Source organism: Tamandua tetradactyla, chromosome 8 (assembly GCF_023851605.1).
Source record: "Tamandua tetradactyla isolate mTamTet1 chromosome 8, mTamTet1.pri, whole genome shotgun sequence".
Classification (NCBI taxonomy): Eukaryota; Metazoa; Chordata; class Mammalia; order Pilosa; family Myrmecophagidae; genus Tamandua; species Tamandua tetradactyla.
This window is the reverse complement of record NC_135334.1, coordinates 106,425,558-106,442,048: the sequence shown is the minus strand read 5'-3', so window position 1 is coordinate 106,442,048 and position 16,491 is coordinate 106,425,558. Positions and strand designations below refer to the sequence as shown.

Genomic DNA, 16,491 nt, shown 5'->3' with positions numbered 1-16,491 from the left:
CTTCTCATGTGTTGTCAGATTCTCTGCCACTGGTCTTTCATCTTTAAAGTGGGGATCACAATAGTAGATGCTTCAAAATGTAATTGTGAGGATTAGATTAGGTGATGCTTTTGCAAAGTACTTAGCACAGTACCTAAATGCTCAATGCACGGTAGCTGTTATTATTAATAACACGGCTGATCATTAATCATCCCGTATAACATTAACATTGGAGTTTCAGCAGTTTTGACGGTGACATAAGGCACGTCATCCCCCTAACCTATTTAGGTATTGTTAAATTGGGGGTATCTGTTTTAATCTTGGTGAGAGGGAGGGGTTGAGTCTCTGTTAGCCTCCTGATAGCCAGGGTCACAGACTTAATCAATACTTATCTCAGCTCCCTGCATTCTTCCTGGGACAGGCGAACTCTCAGGGATGTGCTTTTACTGAAGTTGTGGAATTTGCTTGTCTGCTGCTTTTCGTTCCCATAGAACCATCAAGCGTCCTTCCTGGATTTCTGAGCACCCATGACCATGGCGTTGTCCCTGAAATAGAGCACCGTTTCTAAATATTTCACTTCCATCATCCTTTTCTCCCCCCCTTTCAGTGTTTTTTAAAAGGGGTGAGGTATGTAGAACACACTTCAAGATTAAGAAATGAGTATTAAGTTAGTGTCTCAGTTTTAGTAACTGTTTGAGTGTGAGAATAAGAGACTGGGTCGGGGGATGTGGGGAGGGTGGGGGGGGGAACACCCTCTGATTGCTCTGGGAGAGGCTGGGAAAAGGATTTAACACTTTGGATTTTTTCGAAGCCATTAAAACTCTGATGAGATCAGATTACCTGACTGCACATCTGAAACATGAAACTCTTGCCCTAAACCGTGCAATTGAGTTAAGCTCAGAATTCAAGGCCTCCCCTAAGACTGGCCTCTGGGTAAGCCTCATTGTTGATTGCAAAATGATTTCCTTGGAGGGGAGCAAGACTGCAGTGAGGTTTTTATGGTCAATTTAGTCGGTCCATTGGTGCCAGCCAGACATTTGGCAACAGTTTGTGCCAGCTTTGGTGATCTGTCCACTGCTCTTTCCCAAGGTCTTCGACCAGCCTGGATTCGGTGCTGACATGGCAGGGAAGATGGACTATAAGTCTAGCTTTCTAGGCACATGTCCTACATTTTTTTTGTGTGAGGATCAGAGAGAACAGCAGGTTCGTCTGCTGCCCTAAACTTTGAGGATTTGAATGACATCGACAGTCCTTCTCCCAAAACACTATTTCCTCCCTCCGCCTTTATCACTTCTTTAGGGAAGCCTCTATACCTCCCTCTGTGTTAGGTGTTCCCTTTAAATATACTCAAAGAACTCTGTTTTTTTTTTTTTTTCAAACCTCTCTGTATCCATAGATCCCATCAGGACAAAGTACATTCTAGGCGCTACAGATAGCTGTTGAATGAATGAATGAAAATTGAGATTGCAGGGATTAATATGTGCTCCCCCAAGAAGTTGTGTACGCTTGTTGTGATCATTCGTTCATTTTTGAGAGCATGTATTTGGGCTTGATGGTGTACTTGGCATTAAAAAGGGTAACTTATATATGTCTCCCGTGTTTTTTTCAGGATGGAGCTGGATGAACCTCTAGCATGAGTATTGCTGATGCCTCTGCCTCATGCTATAATCTTTCTTCCCTTCAGATGACTCTTACTTTGACAGTCATAAACTCTCATTTCTAACATAGGAAAATTGTCAAAGTTGCACTTTCAACTTGAACCTTGGTTGTTCTCCGACTTGAAAAAACTCAGGCATTAGAAAGAATGTTGTTTTAATATCCGTGTAAAATGCTCATTTATCAATCTTATTTGGAATCAACAGTTATTGGTTAGAGGCAGGGTCTTAGCTAGGGTATATTTCAGTCTACTTACTTAGAGACTGACTAACAGCTGTCGGTCCTACCTGGAGTTTACCTGAAATGAAGACCCCAGAAATGGGTCATCCCATCGTGGGAATGGCACATTTTGCATAAGGTGAAACAACTTTATTCTGTAGTAGTTTGCTTTTTTTTTTTTTTTATTAACTAACGGAAAAAAAGAAATTAACCCAACATTTAGAAATCATACCATTCTACATATGCAATCAGTAATTCTTAACATCATCACATAGATGCATGATCATCGTTTCTTAGTACATTTGCATCGGTTTAGAAGAACTAGCAACACAACCGAAAAAGATATAGAATGTTAATATAGAGAAAAAAATAAAAGTAATAATAGTAAGAACAAAACAAAACAAAACAAAACAAAACAAAACAAAAACCTATAGCTCGGATGCAGCTTCATTCAGTGTTTTAGCATGATTACTTTACAATTAGGTACTATTGTGCTGTCCATTTTTGAGTTTTTGTATCTAGTCCTGTTGCACAGTCTGTATCCCATCAGCTCCAATTACCCATTATCTTACCCTGTTTCTAACTCCTGCTGAACTCTGTTACCAATGACATATTCCAAGTTTATTCTCGAATGTCGATTCACATCATTGGGACCATACAGTATTTGTCTTTTAGTTTTTGGCTAGACTCACTCAGCATAATGTTCTCTAGGTCCATCCATGTTATTACATGCTTCATAAGTTTATCCTGTCTTAAAGCTGCATAATATTCCATCGTATGTATATACCACAGTTTGTTTAGCCACTCGTCTGTTGATGGACATTTTGGCTGTTTCCATCTCTTTGCAATTGTAAATAACGCTGCTATAAACATTGGTGTGCAAATGTCCGTTTGAGTTTTTGCCCTTAAGTCCTTTGAGTAGATTCCCAGCAATGGTATTGCTGGGTCGTATGGCAATTCTATATTCAGCTTTTTGAGGAACCGCCAAACTGCCTTCCACAGTGGTTGCACCATTTGACATTCCCACCAACAGTGGATAAGTGTGCCTCTTTCTCCGCATCCTCTCCAGCACTTGTCATTTTCTGTTTTGTTGATAATGGCCATTCTGGTGGGTGTGAGATGATATCTCATTGTGGTTTTGATTTGCATTTCTCTAATGCCCAGAGACATTGAGCATCTCTTCATGTGCCTTTTGGCCATTTGTATTTCCTCCTCTGAGAGGTGTCTATTCAAGTCTTTTTCCCATTTTGTAATTGGGTTGGCTGTCTTTTTGTTGTTGAGTTGAACAATCTCATTATAAATTCTGGATACTAGACCTTTATCTGATATGTCGTTTCCAAATATTGTTTCCCATTGTGTAGGCTGTCTTTCTACTTTCTTGATGAAGTTCTTTGATGCACAAAAGTGTTTAATTTTGAGGAGCTCCCATTTATTTATTAGTAGTTTGCTTTTTAACTTACTTACTATTTTGTTTGAAATAGTAAACTTGTAAAGCACTTATAGAATGGCTGTTTTGACAGAAACTTGTGATTTGGCTTAAATACAGGTAACATCATCCTAACCTGGGTAATTGAAAACCCTTTTTGTTCACTGACTTAAAGGTAAAAAAATGAAATTCAAAGAAAGTACAGAACAAAGTTGTCATTATGGATAACTAAACTGCAAACCCTTTGAAAACCTAATACTCAGGAAAAAACCTGCTATAAAGTGGTGGGGTTAAGAAGGAAACTTACATGGGGCAGAACTTAAAAGAGTGAAGATAATAAGAAAGAGGGGGGATTTGTAATGCGGGCACTTTGGGGCAGGAAGTCTTTAATTTAGGTGACTGACTTCAAGTTTTCTCCCTGATGTCCTACATGGTTGTCTCTACTAAGAAAGGTGTTGTACAATTAAGCTTTCTGGAGATGCCCTTTGGCCCTGGACCTAATTGAGTCTCCGGACTTGAGTGCAAAGCTAGACTTGGTGGAGCTTTTTACCCTGAAGGTAGAGCCTCTTTGATGAACCAGCCTCTTTGAAAAGTACCTGTAGTGACTGGCAGTGATGTTGTTTAGGTAAAGTATGATTTAGTAATTGAGGAGTCAGTGCTCCTTAGTATGTGAAAATCCTTCCCTAAAGTAGGGGAGACACCAAAACCCACATGTGCAATTTAAATGAGCCTGTGTTCTGCATTATAAATATGCACCGGATGCCAAGTAGAAAACTGGAACACTCTCTCAGGATGCTGTTAGGGCCAAGCGGAATCTCATTAGGGATAGCTTCAAAGATCAGTTCCTCGTGTCCATAAAAACAAGTGTAAATTATCTGGTGTGCGCCTGCTGTTAGCAGTTGTGGTGTTGCATTATGCATGATTCCAGACTACACAGAGGAGATACGGGCTGCACCGAGTTCCACAATGTGAGTGAGGATTTCTCCACCCGTGTGTGTGTGTGTGTGCACGCGCACGTGTGTTGAGTCCTACATTTTGGAAATTTATCGGTCTGTTTCAGTTAGTGGAGAGTGCCGTATATAACCGTATATAATTTCTGATGAATTGGAGTCAGTTCAGAGAGGTATGATAAGGCTCTGAATTGTTTATATGAACAACCAGTCAACCCAGATTTATGCTACCTTGTTTGCTCGGATTAGGGGCCATTTGATGTACATATTTGGATGCATTTGTTTCAACCATTGCCTTCCCTCCTCTTGGTTAGATTTAAAAAAACAAGTGTGAATGCACAAAAAATTAAGAAAATACAGTCATTTTAGCATATGAAACTTTAATAAGTATTTTTGGAATGACTGCCTAAGGACTGGAAATATTTTCTGGAGCTTCATTAAGTGAGGTGCTAGAGAAGTAATAGAGTACAGTGTTTAAGGACGTGGACTCTAGAGCCTCACTACCAAACTTTGACTTAAATCTGCCTCCTACTAGCTATCTGATCTTGGGGAAGACACGTAACGTCCCTCTGTTCTCATCTGTAAAATAGGGGAAGATTGTAGGCGTCTCATAGGGTTGTTATGAGTGCTAAATCAGTTAATTATTAAAAATACCTAAAACTTTCCCTGAGACATAGTAAATACTATGGAAGTGCTTACTTTGATTGGCATTTTTTTGGTGCATGGTCTGGGAAACAAATTTATTGGTATTTTTATCATCATTTTTATCTGAGGTGGAATAGCCTCCAGCGCAGGTGGGAATGATGAGGAATGAAGCACCCAAGGACTGAATTCGTAAGCATATATGTGCTTGAGTGGACCTGGACGCACGAAGGTTGAACACAAGCAGAGTCCAGGAATTGAACCTTGGGGGTCAACTGGGGACAGCCACTAAAAATATGAAACACTGAGTAGATTGTATGCTTCTTGTCCATATGACCAAGGGCGAGAGCCTTGAGATCTTGGAAAAGGTTAAAAAATAGCAAAAGAGGGACAGCTTTCCTCTTGCCGGAGTGGAAGAAAGCATCTGTAACATCTCCCTTTCCCCAGTTGTTTCTCACAGTCTAATCCCAGAACAAAGCAGCATCAGGGAGAAAGGTTGAAAGGGCGGCCTGACATAGTTTCTGGTGACCTGGAGCCACTGTAACCTCCATTTTGAAATTTACATTTGTAAATATAAGGGGATAGCTGGGGATATGGCAGTGTTTTCCTTTCTAAACTGTAAGCTCTGTAAAGGCAGGGTTAGTGCTCGCCGATTTGAATCCTCTGCAGTGCCCCAGGGCTCAGTAATCACATTTTTGATAAGTCAGGAAGTTTTCAATATCTATTTCCTCTGTCATTTTGCTCTCACAGGTTTCTGAGCTCGAGATCTTTTCATGCCTTTTAAAGTCATCCTTGCTATTAATATGCTCCCCCAAGTATTAGTTATTATACACCTTGCTTGCTTTAGCATTCCTCCTTATAGTTTGCTGAAAATGCCCTGCCACTCCTATCACTCAGCCATCTTAAGGATGGGAAAGTGCTCACATGTTGGCATTAATGATTGAAGTTACCGCTCGGATAGTACAGTTCTCTAACACCTTTGAGGAATTCACTCTAAAATATCCGAATGAAGGAACGAGTTGTTTGGTCTGATGAGAGTCTTGGAAACCATCTACAGAAGGGGAAAAATGAGCAAGAAGAGTTGGAAGTCTGCTGTAAGTGGGGTGTCGATAAAAGCATTTCAATCAGTGAATCAGTAAGTATTTATTGGGTGTTGCATGGAGGAGACAGGAATCAATGCTGTCTTGCTTCTTTTATCCCCAGGACATAGGCCAGTGCCTGTCACAGTAAATAAATAATTGTTGAGTGAACAAATGAATGAATGAACGAATGCCTTCTCAGGGCTAGCAATCTGGATAAAGTAGAACTGTAAACCACCTAATTCTTGTATGCTATGGATGTTTTGTCTATTTAGGGGACAATTGAATGCACCCTAAATGTATATAATGTATATAATGGACTAAATAATATTTGATAAGGTAATCATGTTTGCAGTATTATTCATAGACTGTCAAAGTGCATTTTTAAAATTCTTGTTGTTCCTGTGCTCACTGTAAGGGCCACACGAGTGGAGAATTTTACATGTGAGTAGTCAATGGCCCAGAGAGGCTGAGTGACCTGCTCAGGGTCACACAGGACTCTGGTATCCATATTGTGTGTCTCTTTATGATCCTGAAGAAGCAGGAGGTGCTTAAGGGGCTTACAATTTGGGACAGACAATACATGCTAACTTGAGTAGCAGTGAGGGAGATTTTCTTCAAGAACACAGCGAAAATAAGCCCTTTGGAGTGTCTGACTTAATTCTATTGAATTGCTTTCCAATTTTATTTCCTAATTTTCCCCTGTAGGCATGACCCAGGATAGTCAAAGGGTTTTAGGGTTTGATTCTTCTCCCGAACACGAAAGAAGAGAGGTTCCCTGTAGGAGGTATCCTGTGATGAGAAGCAGTTTAAAATTAACAGGAGCAACTATTTGCTGCTCTAGAGGACCCCACTTTGCTTTCATTTCAGAGTACTTCCTCCTCTGCCTCTCGCTCTTGTGCCCTTTGGTTCCTCTGGAGCCTGGCAGTATCCTCTGGCCTGAAGGACTCTATAAACTCTGCACGCTTGGACAGCAATATTGCGGTTTTGCTGAGACGTGAGAGTTAAGAAGAGTGTGGCCGTGTGCCGTGGGCCTGAATACTGGCTGCCATTTGGAAGAAGTTACATGGTTTCTGGCCTGCTGCTTGGACTCTTAGAAATGAGCAACCTATATGCTTCTAGGCATTTTCCACTTGGGCGACTCGAAGATGCGAAGTTGGATGCTGAACCATAACGTACCTGGTTCAGTTGGAACACAGTTTTGATTCTCCCTACAGTCGAGTATCAGAGATTGAGGGTAACTGCAGAGGCATCTCCATCTTTGAGAAGTTTCCAGAGGTTACTGTTTGGGAATGATGTGTTGTCGCACAGAAAATTGCATCTATTATCCATAGTTGGTGTTGGCATTACTCAGTAGACTATCAAAGTATGTCTTCTTCATGAGGAGTGAAGAGGGTCACAAGTCACTCCCCAAGGAGCATTGCCAGCCACTTGCAATATCCCTCTTGGAAAAGGGTCTGCGGCAGGTGTGAGGTATTACATTAAACTTCTTTATGGTAAAACTGCAGCTGGGCCCAAGCTGGCCTTGGCGAGGATTCTGTCCGCCTAGGGGGTTGCAGTTCTAGCTATCAGTAAGGCTCCAGCCAGTTGCCTACAATGTTGGTGCAATTGCTGGCCTCTGGGCATTGGCTTCAGGTGCTGGTGATATGCCAGTGGTACCTGTTAGATCTTTAAAACCTGGAGATCACAGGAAGGAGGAGAATTCTCAAAACTTTATGGCTTTTTGGGAGAAGTTCAGAGATGACGTTTGGCAGCCGCTTTCACATTCCTTTCGAACTGCTGAATGTCATACTAGGAAAATCACATAATAAAAGCCCTAGTTTTTGTGATGCCTGAAATCGGTAGCTCTGGAATGCGCAAGACTCCAACTACTAGGCGGAGAAATTAATAAAATATTCATTGTGAAGAGCCCAGCTAGTGAACACATTGGTTGTAGAAGTCTAAATTTTGGCTTCAGAAATTATACCTCTGTATACAAATATGTGTGTATATGCACACACGCAAACACATGCAGATCAATGGAGGTTTAAAATTAAAAATAGATAAAGCTGCTTCCTGAACACTGCTGATAGCTGTCAGAAAATAAAATAAAATAAAACATTGGCGATGTTTGCATGCGAGTTGGCCACCTCAGCTAGCAGTCACACAGTTGATTTTGTTTTCTATTGAGGGCACTGAGAAGCCACGTTGTTAAACATATTGGGTCAACCCACGGTTCACGTTAACATCATTTTTCTTTCTGTGGAGATGAAAAGGTCTTCAACCAGATTGTTTTCTTTTTGTTCCACACAGGGGGCGGGGCACGGAGGGGGGGTAGCATGGTTTTTGCATGACGATGAGTCTACTCCATAAACAAGCAGATTCAGTCTTTTGTTTTAAATGTAATCAGCGAGATTACATTTGCATTGCTTGTAAGTGAATCACATAAGTGAAATTACATTGCCTGCATCTCATTTGGTATCATAAAATGTTATGGGATGCAGGCTGTTTTTCTCTGACTCGTGTCTTGTGTTAGTATTAGGGTGCTCTCTTTCATTTTCCTTTGTGACCAAATTTGTTGCATTCTTCCGAGCTAAAGCCCATATTTCCACTTATGTTAGTTGCTAGAGAAATACCCGTTCATGTCTTCCAGAATGAACGAAGATATTGGTTCAGTAGGGGGTAAATGGGAGTTTTAAGACTGTCTCGTGTCGTGTAGCAAGTGATTGCTAATCACTTTTCTGTCGTTAGTGACAACTTCTGCTTACTAAGAGTAAATGGCAGTCATGTTGGTTGGAAAGGATAAAGCAATTTTCGGCTTTTCAGTCAGCTGGCTACAGAAAGTGTTTTACATTAAAAAAAAAAAAACCCAAACCCAAACTTGTTCATCACCATTTTTTTACTCATCAGTATGAAATACATATCTTAATGGGCCCCTTAAAAGCTACCCTGAAGGTAGATAACTCAAAAGTAAGATTGAGATTCCCCTCCCCACTTCCTTGAAAATAAATGATTTCTCACAACAATAATTGCTGACTTCAAAAGTCAGTTATTTTGGTGATAAATGAGAATGCCCTCTCTCTCCTTCCCTCCACTGAGGTTTTCTTAGTTCATGAATGTTTAAGATGAAAGTCAAAGGAAAGGTATAAGTTCTTAGATAACCTATAAGACACTGTGGTTAGCGCAAAAACTGTTTATTAAGTACATTGCTGATAATCCCCATAAGGCAGCAGGCAGCTATATTGCTGATTATGTCCTTTGATTTAAATGTGAAAATATCTTTCAAAAAGGAAGACTAGACCAGTTATAGTGTTACACCAATAAAGTTTAGATACTTGATAACTGATGGTGATCTTTAGTTGTTTGAAGAGGTACTAAATTAAACATGCTTCACATGGAATAAACAGGAGGGAGAAATGGGGAAATTTAAATGTGACAAATGGGAAATTAAAATATGAGAAGAATATATTTTTTTCAGCCAAAAGGGAAGACTTAGCGATAATAAACTAAAAAGAAAAACCAGCATTCTAAAAGCCTTATAATTTTTTTTCAGTAACACTTTGAAGGAAACTTGCAGTCTTGTCTTCATATATCATTAAAGAAAATGTATCTGAAAAAAATATTTCATCGGGCAGGGAAAGATTGTGTGTAGCTTGAATTAGTAGATTTTTTTATTGAAGCATTGAATACTTAATGAAAATAGACGAATTATGCAAACTCAAATCAATGAATTTTTACAACGTGGATCTATTTGTGTGACCAGTATTGGACATAGTTTAGAAGATCGTTTGTTTTACTTTGAAAGTACTATTCTAAAGGCATGAGAATTTAAATGTTGCTGTGATGTACAGTACTTTTATTAATACATATTGGAGTCCTTTGTTAACTGTTTTTATGTGGTTTACAAAGAAGAAAATTGAGTATATTGGAAACCCAGTGGCTTCTTGTATGTTCCTGTGCAGCTGGATGTGGTGGGGTTTAGAGTTGCGTATGTGACTACTGTGACTTTCATTTAAACTGGTCTCCAAGGCATACTTTTCGTTTTAAGTCACTTAAGATTTCCAGGAAACGCCTCTCTGTGATTTGAAAAATCTCTGGATAATATTTCCAGATTGATGACCATCTTGAGTTAAAACATTTTTTTTTCATTCTAACTTTAAAGATATCTTTATTTTCTATTCCATTCATCACCATTTTCTCATTGAAAAAGTTAACCATGTTTATCCCACTTCAAATGAACAGCTGCACTTTGAAACCAGATCCTTCTTTTGGCTTTAATTGCCCAAATGAGGAAGACCAGGTTTGTTAACTATTTGAAAAGATCTGGTTGTGACTGCAAAGCATTTTCATGCTTTGGATTTTTTTCTCTTCAAATTTTGGAGTGTTCCCAAGGCAGAAGAAAAAAAAAGAAAGAAGAAAGGAAAGCAAAAAGGGAAAGAGTGAAAGAAGGGGAGAGAAGGAAAGAAAGAAACAAAAGAGAGAAAGGGGGTAAAAAAACCCCCAGCAGTTTACAAGTGGAGTTCCCTCTTAAAAGCCCCAGGGATTTTATGAAAGTACAGGAGAGACTTCTAGATAGAAACATCATATTCAGTAATCATGGAATTCCATAGGAATTCTGAACCTGGCAGTAGGTCTCTTTAGACACCCCAGGCCAAATGTCTTCTTCAGTTGGACCCCTCATCTTCATTCTCATGCACATATTAGTACAGCTACTTCGTATTTATTCACAGAAGTATTGGACTGACTATCAGAAGTTTATCCCATATAACTGGGAAATATGGTCTGTCAGCTTGGAGACTGAAATGATTGCACATTCTCTCACCAAAAAGGCTGATCAAAAATATTTACTAATTGGGTACTTTGCAAGTAGCTATTCCTTAAAAAAATTTTTAAAAGGAGACTAAAATTCATAATAGATTATCTGGCAATATGTGTGTTAAATCTCAAAATAACTAGGGAAGGACATTTCCAATGAACCTAGATTATAGCTTTGTTTATTATACTGTGGAGAAAACTAATAATTTGTCTTGGCATCATAGTTGTTTTTGGCTATTGGCAGGCATGAGTAAATGAAAATATCCATAAATTTCCAAAAGTTTATTTGAATTCTTATATTTTGTATTATGCAAAATTATACATTGTCTCTGATACAATGTTTCAATTAATAGAAATAATCCAAAAGCTTATTTTAACCTTATAAATAGAAAGGAATCTACAATTCTGTCTCAGGGTTTTGATATGTATTTACCCTTTTGACACAAGTCATTCCTTAATTCATGCACTCATTCAAATATTTATTGAATTTCTGCTATGTGCCAGGTAAACAAACTGCCTGGGCTGAAACTGTTTAACAAATTGAAATGATAATCTTGTAAATTCATAGTGGGGGAGAATTGTTCAATGTAATGCAGACCAATGATTTTTAGCAGCCTAGATACAAAATTTGCTATAGCCTAGAGTAGGAAACCAATCCTTATTCTCTTGACTATTTTTCCATTCAGATGGCTTTTGTCTCATCTTACTGTGTCATCTTGGTTAAACTACTTTTTGGGGGATCCCATTCTTTCTCTCCTTCAAGGCACCTTGTGTCTTCTGGTCTGTGGGGTATACAGCCCAATTCAGAACAAAGAAACCAGTTAAATAGAGGGATGTCAGACAAGAGAAGGCAAAATGCATAGAGATTAATAATAATAATAATAATGATAACAAGATATCTACTATTTATTGTTTACTGTGTACCAAGCTAAGTGCTAAGTGCTGTAGCACATTTTCTTATTGTATTCTCACCATAACCATAGGAAGTAGGTTTTATTATTTCTGGTTTGTGGATAAGAAAGACAAGGCTAAAAGAGGTTACCTCTGAGCCCTGGGTTTCACAGTTGGTAAGTGAAACAAGTGTGTCTGGATATCTGGATCTTGTTCATTTGTCATGAAGACAGACGTACAGCCATGGATTAAAGGTTTGGACCTTGACTGTTTTCATTTCTTTCCAAAGCTATGCTCATGATAAAACCACATGGAACTGAAGTCATGAAGAAGCATGAAAATAAATACAATCCAGACCCACAAACATATTTTTGGACTATTTCCACTGGTTGAAGCTCTGTAGCGCAGCATGACCTAGGATGACTTCTTCACGCAGATGGAAAGACAAATACAGAGGGACTCATTATTAGAATGTTGGGAATAACATTGGGAAAAATATATCAGACTGAGATTCAAATGATAAAGACCTCAGTTCCTGCATCTGTAAAATGGGACTAATACTCGTTACAGCAGATAGTTTTTAAGAGTCCCTGCAGTTCAAACATTCTAAGATTTTAGGCTGAAGATACTTAGGATTCTTCCTATTAGTTCTTGGATTCCCACCCAAAACCCAGGGATTTTATGAAAGTACAGGAGAGACTTGTAGATAGAAACATCATATTCACCTATCATGGAATTCCATAGGAAACGCTTACTCAGCTGAGCACCCCAAACTGAGTATAAAAAGTTAAGAAAGAACATATTTTCTCTATATTGAGGTGCATCTGGGGGCCAATGAAAGTGCTAAATAAAGATGTAAGGACTGGGGCCTTTACTGACTGGAGCGAAGAACTCGAGATACCAGGAAGAGTGCCAAGGATTTTCTTTCTCAGATGCCTTCATCATCTAAAACTCTTATGAACAGTGGTCTGAGAAACTCTAGGTCCCAGACTGACTAATTTAAGAATTACTAATTCACACTTTGATATTGAAAAAATCCCTCAGTATCTGAGCCTTATGTTCCTATCTGTAAGAGGTAAAGTAGGTCCCTTTTAAAGGTGCTTTCTGATGCTAAAAATAGAGTATCTTTTTTATATCACTGAAGCCAGAGCATGACAGTTTTAAAGCTTGGGGTAATTGGGCTCTCAAGTGGCATGAGTCCTGGCTGAGGGACTAGGTCACAGGACCTGGGCTGAGGTCATTTCCATGGAAAGAAAGAAGAAAAGTCCAACTTAAAAAATTAAAAAAAAAATGCAGTTAAGTGAGAGCATTTTCTCCTCTGGGGAGAGTGAAGTAGATGATGGCAGTTCTGCTGTGTCATATGCAAAGGCATCCAGGAAATGGCAGAGGTGCGATGGTCCATATTGGAATGCTGTGAAATCCCAGACACTACCTTCATGTGGGTTGTTGTGAGCTGCAGGCCTTGAAAGGACAAGCAGTCACTTGGGCCACATGGAACCGTGTGCTGTGATGGCAGTGAGGTAGTGTCACACCTAAGTGTAGACAATGACAGGATCTTCCAACCAAAAGAAGATATGGCAGACCTCTGGCACATCGATGTGAATTTAGGAGCAGACATTGAAATAGGAACCTCGCCTTAAAAGAATAGGGCAGTGTGACATTGATCCCAGTTGTGGTAGGATAGAAAGATTGAACAACAGCAATGAGACAGATGACCATTTACTAGGAGTGGGGTGAAAGGCAAAGCAAGGGAGCTGTCAGGTTGGCTTGCCTCCCAGCTGCTTGAGGCACGACTTAGGATTCTCTGCAATGACATCTGTGGTCAGGGTTGGACAGGGTTGGTTCGGGAGCCTGGCCTGGGGCTGAGCTGAGTGGTGAGCATGAAGCTGCCACAGCTCTGACCAGGGCTTTGACGTGGGGTAGGGAACCCTGCTCTACAGTTTTTGGGAAATGCACAAAGTGCCCAGAAGGACTCTACAGTTAGATGAGCTGCTCCAGGAGAAGATAAGAAGCCTAAGAAGGGTGTGGTTTTCCTCCCTGGTTCTGGGTTTCTTCATAAGGTTACAAAAGAGAAGCAGTAGTCCTCAATTTATTGTTCGCCATGTCTTGGATTTTATGTTTATGATTATTTACACTCATAAATTGTATGTGCAATTGGATTGCCTGACAGTTTCCTTCTTCTTGACCTATAGGCTTTTGTTGTGGTGGTTAACACTGAAATTGTTACCCTGCATTACACACCTGCCATGTGTCAGAGATGATGCCTGGACTTGTGAATTTAGTATTTAATACTCAAAGAACCCTTTGAAGTAGGTCTTATCCCTCATTCATGGCTTGAACCAGAATTCAAGCCCAGCTCTTTTTGCCACAGAGCACATTCTTTTACATTAGGCCATCTTTACTTTGATTAAAAATAATTGTTTTTTCACACTTCTCAGTCCTTTTTTCCTTTTTTCTTTTTATTTTTTTTTGCATGGACAGGCACCAAGAATCGAACCTGGATAACCGGCATTGCAGGCGAGAACTCTGCCTGCTGAGCCATAGTGGGCTGCCCTCAGTCTTGCTTTATTTTAACAGGAGCAAAAAGAATTTTCAAAACTACCACTGCTGTGACTAGAGATTTACAAAGGCTATCTTGTCTTTACTTAACTTTTAATTTCTAAGAACAAATATCCGGGCTTTTTTAACTGTGGGAAATGTAAATGTAGCTTACAAGATGTTTTTTGAGACCACACCACCGTTCCTCAATGGAACAGTGTGACCCTGAATTTTGGATCTTAAGATGAGTGTCATGCATGGAAATAAAGGTATTGAGTGAGCCTTGACAGTTGTGTTTTCTTTAATTTCGATGTTACATAACCTCACTCTAAGTAAGGCCTACATTTTTTTCCTGCACAACTCTTGCCCTTTTGCTTCTCCTTTTTTTTTTCCTGAAAGTATAATGAACATGATACATTACTTAAAATATAGTTTTTTAATGGTGCATTTGGCAGTAAACTGTGTTGAGCGGTGATGGAGCAGTGATTTTTGGAAGTAACCTGAATAGCGGGAGAGGAGAAAAGGAGGGGCACTCAGACCTGGGCTCTGTGCTTTCATTGGAACACTTGCTGCAAAGATGGGAGGTGTTAGCTCTTCTCTGCTCTCACTCTGGGTGGCCAGGGCTGTTGAGAACATTATTTTATTTATCTGAGAGGAGTCACTGTGATTGTTGACCAGAACTCCTGGCATTTGGGGTTCACACATCACTGGACTTAGTGTCTGTTGGCATTTGAAGTGAAGGAAGGACCTGCAGTGTTTCTCACCTACCGAGAGAAGTTATGTAGCTCATTCCCCAAATGGCCCAGTTCATGACCACAGGCAGACCTCCTTGATAGGGTTTGTGCATCTAGAAACCTTGTCTGGTCTTGACAGCTTAAGAGCCTGTTGGGGGAGTTCAGCAAAGGAAAATGGTTAAAAAAAATTATGGCAGAGCCAGCCCATGAAATATCCCACAGCCAGTGAAAACCTTTTTAAAGAGACTTCAGTGACATTGAAAATGTTCACATTATAATGGTTTAAGTGGGGGAAAGGAGTTTTTTTGAATGCAGAATGATCCCAAGTATGTCTTAACAATGCCGAACAGGAAGCAAAAGCAAGATGTCAAATGGTACTAGTAGCAGAAGTATGGGCTCATCTTTCTTTGCTTTTAATATACCTGCTCTTGATTTTGCTAAATTGAATTATCACTAATATTAGTAAGCATATATTTTAAAACTAGAAAGGGAAAAGGATGTTTTTTGCAGTAAAAAAAATTCTTATATTTTGGGAAACTTCCTCTTTGTGGAAGTGGGAAATTTGCTTGTCCCTTGTGATTCTGGTTCTTCAGATGAGACCTCTTTGAGTGAATTAACACACTATACGTGTTGTATAAAATAACAGTTATTTGACTCAGGTACTGAGGTGAAGACTTGACAATTTTAATAGTACCAGGTAAATACTATGTATTTTTTTGCATGGGCAGGCACTGGGAAACGAACCCTGGTCTCCAGCATGGCAGACGAGAACTCTGCCACTGAGCCACTGTGGCCCGCCCGTATATAATAGTTTTAAGAGATGGAATTGACTTATGAGTTAGGAAATGGCATATTCTTTCCCCGTTAGGGTGTAGGGTACTTTATTATCTGTATATAGAGAGCTATGTCTGTAGCACTACATCAGGGTGAGTATTCAGCTTTTGTCAACCTAATGAAATTAGAGCAATAAAAAAAACTTTGCAGTGACAGAAATAACAAAACAATAATAATTACAATAATTATTGGCCCTTTACACCATGCTTCGTGCATTTGCATTATTCCCTTGCAAACAACCTCCCTGTTTTAGTTTCTCTGCCAAAACAAACACAGCAATGGGTTGGTGTATCTCCTCCTGAGCATGGGAGGCCAGCAAACTTTGGGGTTCCTTGTTTTTTCCACAATGCATATGGTGGCATCTTTTCTTTCTCTTCTAGTACTGTTGACTTCAGCTTCTGGCTGTTTCATGGGTCCTTTCTCTAGCTCACTTTCACTTTGCTTCTAAAGGACTCCAGTAGTCTAGATTAAAGGCCAACCTGATTCACTTGGGCCACACCTTAACTGAAATAACATCTGCAAGAGATAATATTTACAAATGGGGCCAGGGGTGGTAGGGACATGAACCCGCTTTTATGGGAGACAGGATTCAATTCCCAACAATCCTTATGAGGTAAGTATTTTTACCCCTAATATAAATGTGAGAAAAGCTAAGCTGAGATCCAAAACTTGTCCTCACCCTGCTGGTTGTCAGTTTGTATATGTGGGATTGAATTCCATGCAGTTAGTCCCGAAAACTTATTATGCTC

The 16,491-nt window shown here is 39.6% G+C and overlaps 1 protein-coding gene across 4 annotated transcripts in view; it reads left to right on the top strand.

Annotated features, from left to right (window-relative positions):
- MPPED2 (metallophosphoesterase domain containing 2) overlaps positions 1-16,491 on the top strand; it is a 166,871-nt gene that overhangs the window by 17,149 nt on the left and 133,231 nt on the right. The window lies entirely within an intron of this gene.